Consider the following 12,118-nt stretch of genomic DNA (forward strand, 5'->3'; position numbering starts at 1 on the left):
CAGTCCTGTCATCTCCTGCCTCGTGCTTGTGCCCGCATCAGGGGCAACGTACTCATTAAGCCTTCCTCTTTTCCACGGGGCTCTCCATCACTACCCCCCCTTACGCCCTCCTCAGCCATCATCTTGTCCTACATCCCTCTTATCTCCTCCTCAGAGAGCAAGAGAAGAAAATGTGCAGGTTAAGAAAAAAATGCTAATGCTAGCTCAGGAGAGTTATATCTGTGTGATGGAAATACAGACTCCACTGGATTAAAGAAAATTAAGCAATGAAGGAAATATAAATTCTTACTGCTTGTTCTGAAGTAGGATAGCAAAAGTAATTAAGTGTAATTTGAAAGACAGAAGACCATTTCTGTCTCAAAACCTCTACAATGCTAAATTCAATTCACAGGATCTTTAAGCTGCACACGTCCAGCTCTGAAATCATACATCATTATTTGTGAACGCTTTAAAGTCTTAAACACTGGTATCTTTCACGCCTCTACCATGACGGGATTGTGGCAACAGCATGCAACCATGCTAACCTTTAGCATGTGAGCTGCAAGCCTACACGTGTTCCACGCTAACATTTATAATGTTATAGATAAATGCAGATACAAAATACCATATGTGCACATTTGTAAAGGAAATCTAAACTGTGTAATTTGTGTGCATAAATAAATAATAAATTGCTCATTTTAAACATACTTTCTATGTAAATGTTATCACTGCTGAGATAATTGAACATGTGGACAAAATCTACCTTTAATTTCATGAGATGGCACCAAACAGGATTCCTTCAGATCTTTTACCAAACTGATTTAAGTCTAAGGTCTCTCTTTAGGTTTCAGATACTGTGTGATAAGAAGAAGAAGAAAAGCTGGGGGGGGGGTTGGTTTGGAGAGCTACAGTAAAGGTTATTAATCTGAGAAATATAGTATAGTCTTATCCTTTATTCATGAAAAATTTCAACATGTTCACACATGGATGGGTGAGCGGTGGGAGGAGGGTGTTTACAGCAGCAGCTGCAGAAAGGACTTATGAATGTACCATTCACCCCCCCCCCCCATTCATAAACACACGGGATGCTTATATAATGCCTGTGCAGATCCCCCCTCGTTCTCCAGTGCTATTTATAAGCCCAGTAGCATGCAGGGAAAAGAGCGTGGCCAATTCATGCCGTGCCCTTCAAGACCAACACATGGGCCTCGGGGACTTCAGGGAGCTATTATTAGAGTCACGTCATGGGAGAGCCAGCGAGGAGAGAGGGAGGCGAAGTGACAGATGGGGGGAGGGAAAAAACATAAGAGACAGGAGCATAGTGGTGATGATGGGGGGATGTAAAGCAGAGGCTGGGAAAACACTGATGCCATGAGGTCCATGTTTAGAGCGAGAACTGGTCCAGCCGCTGCTATTTTTAATGACGTTGAAATGATACAAATGCTAAAGACCAAATTTGCCAAACTGGAGACCTGAGCCCAAGACCCAAAGAGATTTGTTCCATTCTCAGCCCGCAGCTGGGAAGATACCTCAGCACATTGACCGTTCTGTCTTTCGCACTTCACACCAAGTATTTCTGCGTATTTTCATGCAAAGGGGGTTAGGCCATATGACCCTCACCGTTAAAGCCACGCTGGCCAATCACAGCCTAATAAAATCGTAAACAAAGCAGGCAGTGGCGCGCAATCTGTCATCAAACACAGCAGATAACGGCGGACACTCCAGTTTTACTGTCCACACTCCTACACTGCAACCGGAGTTTCTTAAAATCTTCAGCCTGGCAGTAGTTTTCAGAAATGTTCAGTTTCAGTGATCTGAAACTTTCCATGTGGACGAACGGCTGAAGCGCATAGAAAAAGTTACGGTTCTGAAAATACCCGTGTTCATGTAGACAGGGTATAAGAGACGATGAGAAAATAGACAAGTGTGTGCTGTTGTTGTTATGAGACTAATATTATATTGAGGTTTTCACTTACTCTACATTTACCATTTTTGTATTCAGTGTTTTTGTCATGAACATATTCTTCTCTCAGAAAGGCCTTTAAAAACTGCATTTAGCACAATCATCGCAGTTTTCATTACAATCAGCAAACCTCTCAGATACATTTCCATCATAAAATGAAGACTTCAGATTTGCATAAAAACTACTTCAATTAATAACATTTGAATGACACTCGAACAATATACCGACATTTTAAAATGTGTGTTTCTCAACATGGACAGACAAAATTAAACGAGCATAAGAAGAACTACAGGTTTTTTTGCCAGACTAAAGATACTGATTTTGCCATATTATAAACTGAGTCTCGATCCACAACCTGGAGGAGGAACTAGGAGAAATTAGTGCATTAGTATAATACATTAGTTCAAGAAATACACAACCAACATTCATGATTTTTCTAGGTTGTTTTCATTAATGGTGCAAAAAAGGTCAACCAGTTAGTCTCTAATGTGTTAATGCAAAGTACTAACTTGTCAATAATCAGAACCACTCATGCAGAACAATGAGGTCAACATTTCCAAGGTTTGCTGCCGCACTTTTAATGTTTTTAACGTTTCAACAAAAGGCCCCTGATAGTGGTGCCATGAAGTCATCGGGCCGGGATGCTCCTGGCTCCTTGTATTCCTGGAGAAATCCTCTCTCTTCTCTCTGATTTTAGTGTGTCACTGAAATGATCAGCACCTGACAGGGAAGGACTCTGTTCGTGTTCTCTTTGTGCCCTTATGGAGCCAGGCTTTGTACGCTTTATGTAATGTTACTTAGACAAACCGCCAACAGAGAAAAGCAGGCGGACGAGAGCGAGAACAGGTGAGCATAACATAGTGCCCCCTGGGTAATGCAGTGCATTTAGAGCCATTATGACCTGATGTGGAGAGGGCAGGAAAGAGTAGTAGTAGAGCGTGACAAGTGCTGGTACTCACGGTACACCGGAGAGTAAAATGTAGAAGTGCCTTCTTCATCCCGCCCCAGTTTTGCTCCAGTAGGGTTGAATCGTGGTTTGTGCTGCTCAGTTCTTTTGGATGTGAGGCAAGGAAGCTACAAATGTAAATACATACGCAGCTTTTTCCTGTTTTTGAAGCGGGCGATGTGTATCACTGAGAAACTAAAATGTGTCTGTTTATGTAGCTTCCATTGCATCAGAAGTGGGTGAAATGACATTGAGTGACCTCTGGCTTCACTAACGTGTCCAAATGAAAAGTGTCCAGTGACCTATTATTTTCTATATATATATATATATATGTATCAGTAGGCCTTATAGTGTCACAGCTCACTTCAGATGGTGTTCTGTGTTTCCTATTTGTTTCCCCTTTCTCTGCTCTTTCTGTGTGTGGCCAACAACTCAGTCTGGCACCTGGCTCACCTCCACACCTGCTACAAATCTACTCATCGACCCACTTAGCGGTAACGTACACGCTCTCTCGGCTCAAGAAACCATTTGTATCTGCGAGTGTTTGTGCGTCACTGTGTCCTAACGTGTTTGTTCTCTGTGCTCCGGCGCTTCGTCTCCTGTGTGTTCTGTGCCGTTCACCACTCAGACCACAGCTGTTCCTCCGTTCCTCCCCATCTGCCTGCCTGCCTCCTGCCATCACCGGCCACCTTCTCCCAAATCCCCAGCCTCGCCTCTGTTTGTCATTAAACCACTTTAATCTCAACATGCACCTGTTCGTGTGTGCTCTTGGGTAAACTAAAACCTAATGATTTAATAAGCATTCGCTCTTTATTCACAAATGTCTGGACAGAATAATGTATGATCTGTCAGTGTCTTCAGTGTAAGTAAAGAAACAGCTGACCACGTCAATGTCCAAATGGTAGTTTAATCATCATAACATTGAGCTGAACGGGACACGTTGTCAATGAGCTGATCAATACCAGCCTTTGAGATGCCGTAAGACAGACAGCAGAGTGACATGTTGACGCCAGAGGAGATCTTATGGGAGCTGATCAGGAATGAAGGAGAGTCGTGCTGGCAGGGTTGACAACTGATCAGTGTTGTTAGAAAACTGCAAACCCCAGAGGAAGAAGGGCAGGCAAAAGGAACGTCAATAAAAACATCTGGAATAATCTGGCGCAACAGATAAAACGCCTGCCTTTGGTGTGAGAGATCCGGGTTCAATCCCCCACTGTGTCCCTGAGCAAGACACTTAACCCCTCGTTGCTCCAGAGACGAGCGACCTCTGACATGTACAGCGATAGTAAGTCGCTTTGGATAAAAGAATAAATGTAATGATTTACTCCATATCAACACTTGGCATCGCTTTGTAACGCCCTGGGTACCTTTGGCGTTGTTTTTCGATGTTTGCAGCTCCACGGTCAAGTTAGCAGCAATAAATATTCAAGGTCCAGTTAGGGTTTCAAAATGAAAGTACTTGTTAGTGTTGCCAAACGTCACAACAGCACATTGTTAACGTTTTGAAATGTCACGATTTGGTTAGGTGTTGTGTAAGTTAGTTAGTCAGCACCACACGATGTGACAATGACTGAGTTTTGTGAAGAAAACACGACTAAAGCAGCTCCTACTGAATCAACATATTTTGCTGACCAGGCTGTTGAAGAGCATTAGTTCTGTCCACCTCTTAGTTTTTTTTTTGTTTGAAACATCATGAAGGCCTTCGTGCTCTACAAAGTTCAATTCTACAAAGCTACAAAGCTACAAAGCGTAGTCACGTCAGAAAATGATGTTACTCACGGCTGTAATAAACAAGAAGTGGAGGTTACAAACCAGAAAAACAAACTAGTCGCATGGACCTGAGAAACATGGAGAGAGGTCTTCAGAAATCTGTTTCAAGTGGGCAAGCTGGTATCAGGCATGTTTCCTCACGTTACGGGAATATCCGGGAAGATGACGACAGTGGTTGTGAGTTAAATGTTTGCTACGTCATAACTTATTCAGCAAAGGTGTTTCCATCTCCCATTAAGTGCATTGACTATTTTTCTAAAAAGGCAAAAACCACCTCAAGTGAGCGTAAATACTTCTTGGCAAAATTGAGATTGAAATTGAATTTTTCTAACTTTTCTAACTTTTCTAATGTGATGCTTCAAAATGCGCATAAAAATATGTTGATGGAAACACGACTTGTCTGGCGTCGGCGAGCCTCTTTGATGCCTTGTTGAATGATTCACACATAGCTTTTGGCTTCTACTGATTGCTCACCGATTTGCCCTCGATCAAGGGATTTTGACGGCGAGCTTGGCGACTTGCAAAAGGCTTAAAATCATGCAGTGGGAGCGAGGCTTTGGACGCCACAGGAGAGATTCTCAGTGAACTGAAGTTACCACTTGTTTTACTTACAGGCTTCGAGAAATGAACACGTCTTCTTATTGCACTTTCAGATTCAGGAGCGTTGCTACCTTGGTGATCCACATGTGAGCAGGGAGATCTTCAGCAGCAAGTCGACAGTGAACAGACTGTAAGCAGATCTGAGCGAGTAAAAAGCTCTGCTGCATAAATAAATTACGTCTGTGATGCAAGAAGTGCAGAGAAGTACAGCAGGAGGACGGACAGAGCTTCCTAGTTCAACACGCTCAGGCTCCTTCTCCCTGTACACAGGATGGATAACACTCAGGTCAGATCTCAGCATGAGATCTCTCTGAGGGTTGGCCTGAAATGTGTTATTGTATAATTGTATTTACAGTATGAGAGACTAAAGGAAAGACTTTTAAATTAAATAAGAGAACATGAGGGAAAAACCCATCCAGCGGGGTTTGATGAAGCCTTTCACCAAAGCAACATGGTGCATTATTAAAACATCTACATGGAGTGTACACAAGTAGGAAAGCATAACTGGAACATTTGACTTTGTACATTTTGAATACATGATACATGCAGAGTTTCATTTCTGACCGTGGTGTTCAGCACATGTATGAACAAATGTTGACTGACTCCACTGACTCAACGTTGTCACTAACAAAACAGAAGCTTTCAGCAGTGGAGCTCCTCACCGGTGACTCTGCTGCCAGTTCAGCTGTGACGCACACGACGTTACTTCCTCCTTAAAGTAAAAGACCCAACTGAACACACTACTGATCTGAAGACAGGCCACGTTAACGTGATGCGTTCACTTCAATCATCTAGCTACTGCAGTCAGCGACTACGCGTCTTTAAACTGTTGGAATCAGCAAAGTGATTCATGATTCACACATCTACACCATATCTGTGAGAAAACGTCTCAATCACTTACTTGCTTTTTCCAGAGCTTTCTACCTTCTTCAGCTCAGTGGACTTTGGTCAAGTGTCATCACGTGACCTGAATACAGACCTTAGGAAAAGCAAAAGAAATACACAGCCTGTTCTCATTCCCAGGGTGTCAAAACTTTACGCTTTGTCACGGCGTTTAGCGTCTGGTACCAACGCACATGGCACCTTTTAGCATCACTGTTAGGCATCACTGGCCTAGGATGGATAACAGAAAATTCCAAGTAAGGAGGTAGGTGGGGTGGATCAGAAACCAATTTCCTACTGAAGACATAAATCTTTAAAAACATCTCTCAAACATTCCCTCATCAGACAAACAGGAGGAAATCGTGCATTTGTTGGGGACTATTTCCTGCTAGAAGCAGGTCCAGGATATCAGTAATGGGAAAATCTTAGTAAGGAAGGGGTTTGGGTGGATGTGTGGGCCAGAAACCAGACCTTCACCCAGGAGACCAGTGTTTGTCTCCCATGTGAAACAAAAAGTCAACATTGATTGTTTTTAGTCAAGTTACTTAAGTATCACAGTTATTTTAACCCAAACCATGATCTTTTCCCAAACCTAACCAAGTAGTTTTGTGGCCTAAACCTAACCAATTTGCGTAATTTTGTTAACATTTAATGGGATGAAGTTGCTCCAGAGGCGTACATGTGCAAAAAACAATGCTAAAGGTTACCCAGGGCGTTAAAGAGCGGCTTGACCGATGTCCATATGTGACACCCTGGGATGAGAACGGGTTGAAATATTCACTTTATGGGACATATAATGAGTGATATTTTTGACTAATGCTAAATTCCTGAAGAGGTCAAAATATCCAGAAGTTCACCAAAGGAGAAAAAAGCTAAGAATAAGTTTTGCTTTACTTTCTTTTTTTTTTGTGGTGACCCCTCTGATTTATCTTGGTGTTCATTTAGTCTTTAACTTCATTACTATTCATTAGTTTGATTATTGAAATACCTGGAGCCCACACAGAATCCAGTGCATCATAAATCATCTAGTCATCAGTTGTCAGAAATTAAGAGCTTTTTCCCCCACAGTGCAACATGTATGGGAGCAGTGCAGCGAGAGCACAGCGGCGTTTAATGAGGCCCTGGCAGCCATCTTCCTGGAGACATGGCTCTTAGGGAGAGATGTTTAAATGGGACGTTGACCCCCGCTCAGCTGGAGGACAGGCAGCTTTAACACCATCAGTAGTTCCTACAGGATCACCACCACTGTTCACTTTAATAGCATACAAATAAGACAACAATAAATATATTTAAGGAACAATTTGGGAAATCCTGGTGTGTGTTGTCTACAGTCTAATGAGGACCCATCACTCTCAGTGCATTCTGTACAGAGACAGATTCAGGACTTCTTAGCATAGCTTAGCACAAAGACTAGAAGCAGGGGGAAACTGCTAGCCCATCAACAAACAAGAATTTCACCTTCAAACAACTCCAAACTTAAGTTCATTCCTGATCTGGAAAACAGCAGCTGAGGAAAGAAATCTCACCTAACGGTTGTGAGCAGGGAAGTTTTAATGTTTTATTTTGCTAACAGCGGTTACTAACACCCACCTTGAGCTTTCAACCACATCTCACTATCTTCATCAGTGAAAGCAGTTTACTGTGGGCTGCATGAATGGTGCTGTGCAACATTATCAGTACTGTTATTGTTCTTTTATCAGTATTATAATTATTGCATTCCAGTTTTTGTTCATCTGCTTGTGCATTTCATGGGACCATGAAGACGTAAATGTTAAAAGCAAAATCATCCTTCAGGGAATCCCTGCATGCAGCATGCCACGACCATGACATTTGCGTGTGACTGTGTGTGTGAGCTATTTTTAGAAAGCTCCTCTTCTTTGAGGGGATTCTGGAGTCTATTTTTGCAGAGGGTCCTGATAGTCTGCACCATTTCACATCCAGCGGGGGGGTTAGTGATGCACGATAAATGAGAAAACGCAGCAGTTTACTCGTCAGTGCGTGAAAAGCTTATGCAATTAAGCCAGTGTAGGATATTAGCTTATACTGCCGTCTGTGTGTGTGCATGGATGCACACCAGGCTGACATGTACTATGTTACATTTTCCTACCTCCCCCCTGTGGTTCGTCTCACTGATGGTGCGACCCAAAAAATTATAAAAAGAAAAAGAAATCCCTACACTTTGTGTCAAGAGAGGAACCGACCTTGCTTTTCCTGTCAGCCTGCAGGAAACTGTTCCATAGCAGATATGCTCCTCTAACAAACAACCTCAAATACATGCAGAATATTAATATAACCTGCTGGTGTATCAGGAAATATTAAGGACTATAGTTTAGTATTTAGTATTTTGAATGTTCAGAAATATGTGAAATCAGATTTAGATAAAAATATTTAAAAAGACAATAGGGACAGTGTTTAATTAATTCCAATTACTTGTTAGCATAACAGATTTTTTAAGCAGTACGCAGCTGGTCAGCTGTACATAAAAAATGTGAAATGATGAATGAAATGAAATTTGAACGCAAACAATTCAACATCTATGGAGAATCAAGTTTCCAGTAAAAACTACATATCCATAAATAAATGAACAATAGTTCAACTTGATCTTTTTTGTGAAGGAATTTCCTATTTTCCCTAAAATTATTACCAAATTAAAGAGTTCTTCCCAGTAAAAACGGGTACATGCATGGAAAATAAAGCGTTACCAAAACGGTATTTTAATAATCTTTGCAAATCAAGAATTGTGTTTTTAAATCTATTTTTTTTATAAATGTTCTGTTTTTCACTTTACTTTTAATTAGTCTAAGCATATTCTGCAGCCTGTACTCACCAGAAAAAAAGCCATGCAGGTCCTTAATGAAGCACGTTATTACGACCACAAACTCTAGTTGCTGTAAGACGAGGAGGAAGGAGGAAGTTGGGCGACGTATTATAAATTGTAGGAAAGTTTGCGTAAGGAGGTGGACGGACGGGTCCACCAACCCCGGACTTTCATCATGTGAGTGGTCACACGATTTACATGACATATTTACTTTAACCCAAAACACAATGTTCTCGTAAACCTAACCCAACTGCGACACAGTTCACCACCTATTAAAGGTCCAGTCGCCGGTACGTGAAACGCTTATATGTCGTTTTAGGAGGCATTGAAAGACGACCTATTTTGTCATTTAGGTTGGAGGAGTTGATGATAGTCTGAGTCTTGTACTTAAGTGTCATTTTGCAGCCAGAAATTGTTTTGATGAAAATAGAAATCTGCATGGTCAAACCGATTAACTGCTTTTTAATAATCTGGATTCTTTAACATTACATTTATTCATTTAGCTGACGCTTTTATCCAAAGCGACGTACAATTGCTATGTGTCAGAGGTTGCACGCCTCTGGAGCAACTATGGGTTCAGTGTCTTGCTCAGGGACACATTAGTGTCTCTCAGTGGATTTGAACCTGGGTCTCTCACACCGGAGGCATGTGTCTTATCCACTGTTCCATCACCACCCCAAATGAGTAGACATTTAACAAATGAAGAGCCTTTATTACAGAATTAATGCCGTGTTTGCACCTGTCATGGAAGGATGAATGCTGCTTCTGCAAGAACTTACTGCTTCCAAAGTCAGCCATCAAAATGCTTCCTCTGAGGCAAAAGAGAGCGAACGAGCCCTGGTGATCGGGTGAGCAGGGGGTAACGTGACTGATGACTCTAGCCGTGGCCTAGATTAACGACGAGTGGTCACTAGCCATCTTCAAATGGACGAGAATGTGCTTGCATTTCTGGCTAATCCCAGTATAGATTTGAGAGATGAGATACGTTTCTGGGCACGATAAAGTCCAGTAATGGCTGTGTGTGAAGCGAAGATTAGTCTTCTAACAACCCCTTTCACATCGACGCATCACACAGAGCCTCTGGTTGACTCTTCACTGGGGTCAGGCCTTCAGCTGATCCTGATTAAACTGATTATTTAAGTGAAGTAAGCTGTTCATTGACTATTCAGCCGGAGACCAATCATTTTGTTGACCCCTTCACCTTTAGCCCGACGCCACCATCTGGTCAAAATTTCCTCTTGACCAACATTTTGGTCCGGACTAGAGGGAGAGACCCAGGCGTGGATTTTCCGGTTTGTGCAGACAGTTATATTTTTGAGCTAACGGCATGAATGCTTCCACCTTAACGAACAACACCACACACTTCCACCTTAATAAACGAGGCTTAGAGCGCCGTCATAACGCACGGTCCACTGAGCTGCCCCGAGCACTGATTCATGCAGGTCATGAGCAGGACAGTCACATACTGTACTCATGAACACTCACAGATTGCTTCTGTTCTCCTGCCTCCTTTCACCTCATGGGAGAGGAGAAGAGAAACCACCCGGGACTGATTCATTATTAATGTGGAGCAGAGCCGTGTTTCAGAAACACAAAGGCAGAGTGATCTCGTCTCAGCCACCCATTCAGTCCGTCAGACAGCCGCTGATCAAATGTTGCAGAAGTCAGAAAGTTGTGCTAACGAGGAGAGCGTTAGTGCTTTTAATTTGAGCATAAGGACTGAAAGAGCAAAACTGATATGATGCATCTTAAAACAATACTTTGACGATAAGGTTGTTCACTCTCTGGTGCTGTATGAGAAGATCAATACTCTCTCTATCCATTAAACATAAGGCAACAGCCAGCAGCCCGTTAGCTTAGCTTAGTTTAGCCGTACACAGGGGGAAACAGCTAAGATATCTAATTCTAGTAGCACCTCTAAATCTCACCAATGAACACACTCATTCTTGTTTGTGTGAAAAGGAAGATTGCATCAGAGACTCTGAGTGGAGAAACAGCCTGACAACACGTAAAGCAGCAAAGTGATGTTATTAAACCTAACTAGTTTTCCCTGTTTCCAGTCTTGGTGTTAAGATTTAAGGTAATGGGCCAACCAGTTCTCACTCCCGGACTCGTCAAATATTTTTATTTAAGGCAATTTACGCAAAACTGGACGTTGCATATTTGTTGTTAAGCGTTGCTAACTTGACCGCAGAGCCCTAAAGGTCTAAAAATGACGCTAAAAGAGTACCCAGGGCATTTAAAAAATGGAGCTGAAAGGCCTTGACCAAGCGTCAATATGTGACGATTTGTTCAACGGGCTGCTGGCTCTGGCCTTAACTGACAGATGACAGTGGCTCCAACTCCACCAGAAGGCGAACGCGCTTTGTACAGCTTAAGCTGTGTTTAGCTGTGCTCTGGATATTAACATTAGTTACTAGTCCTTTAAGTAGTCAAAGTGTGTGTTACCCACCAAATATGTAAGGTCTCAGGCATTTAGTTTATCTGTGTTCCAACCTGACATACTGTTGTGGTTTGGGCTTTTTGTGTGTGGTATTTTCTGTCTTACTTTAAAGGTGTCCTTCCTTGTGTGTCTTGTGCAACTTTAACTTCCTTCCTTGGTATTTTTCCTTGATTTGAATGTTTGCACTTGTCTCTTTTCCCTGATTGTGTCCACCTGTGCCTCGTTTTGTCACCTCCCTCTTGTGTTCTTAACTCTCTGTCTGTCTGTGCTTCAGTCTTTGCAGTAGTCCAGCATGAATTATCATCTCCTGCTCTGGCCTGAGTGTGGCAATATTTCTTAAATAGAAGAAACACAAAGCATGATCAAATATAACACTGAGGTTCTGAGATTTGACGGTACAGATGAAGAAAGGGACCCAATCCTTGAGCAGCCATGGGAGCTATACTGTCTGAAGCAACAATAAGGACCTCAGTTTTATCTGCATCGAGCTGTTAGCCATCCAGTCCTTAATAGCAGCCAGACAATTGTGCGAAACAGTCAGTTTGTTTTATCAGGCCTAAAAGAGACATAGATATCATCAGTGATAAAGAAATTTCTTTAAATTTGCTAATAATATGACACAAAGAAAATAACCCAGAGCCCAAGACAGAACCGGACTTGAACTTACCTAAAATGTTTGTGATAAGAGGCAGCTTAGATAGAGGCCTGTAGCTTTAG

This window comes from Micropterus salmoides, unplaced genomic scaffold (assembly GCF_014851395.1).
Source record: "Micropterus salmoides isolate LMB-PRFRI ecotype aquatic unplaced genomic scaffold, ASM1485139v1 Ms_hic_scaffold_9, whole genome shotgun sequence".
NCBI lineage: Eukaryota > Metazoa > Chordata > Actinopteri > Centrarchiformes > Centrarchidae > Micropterus > Micropterus salmoides.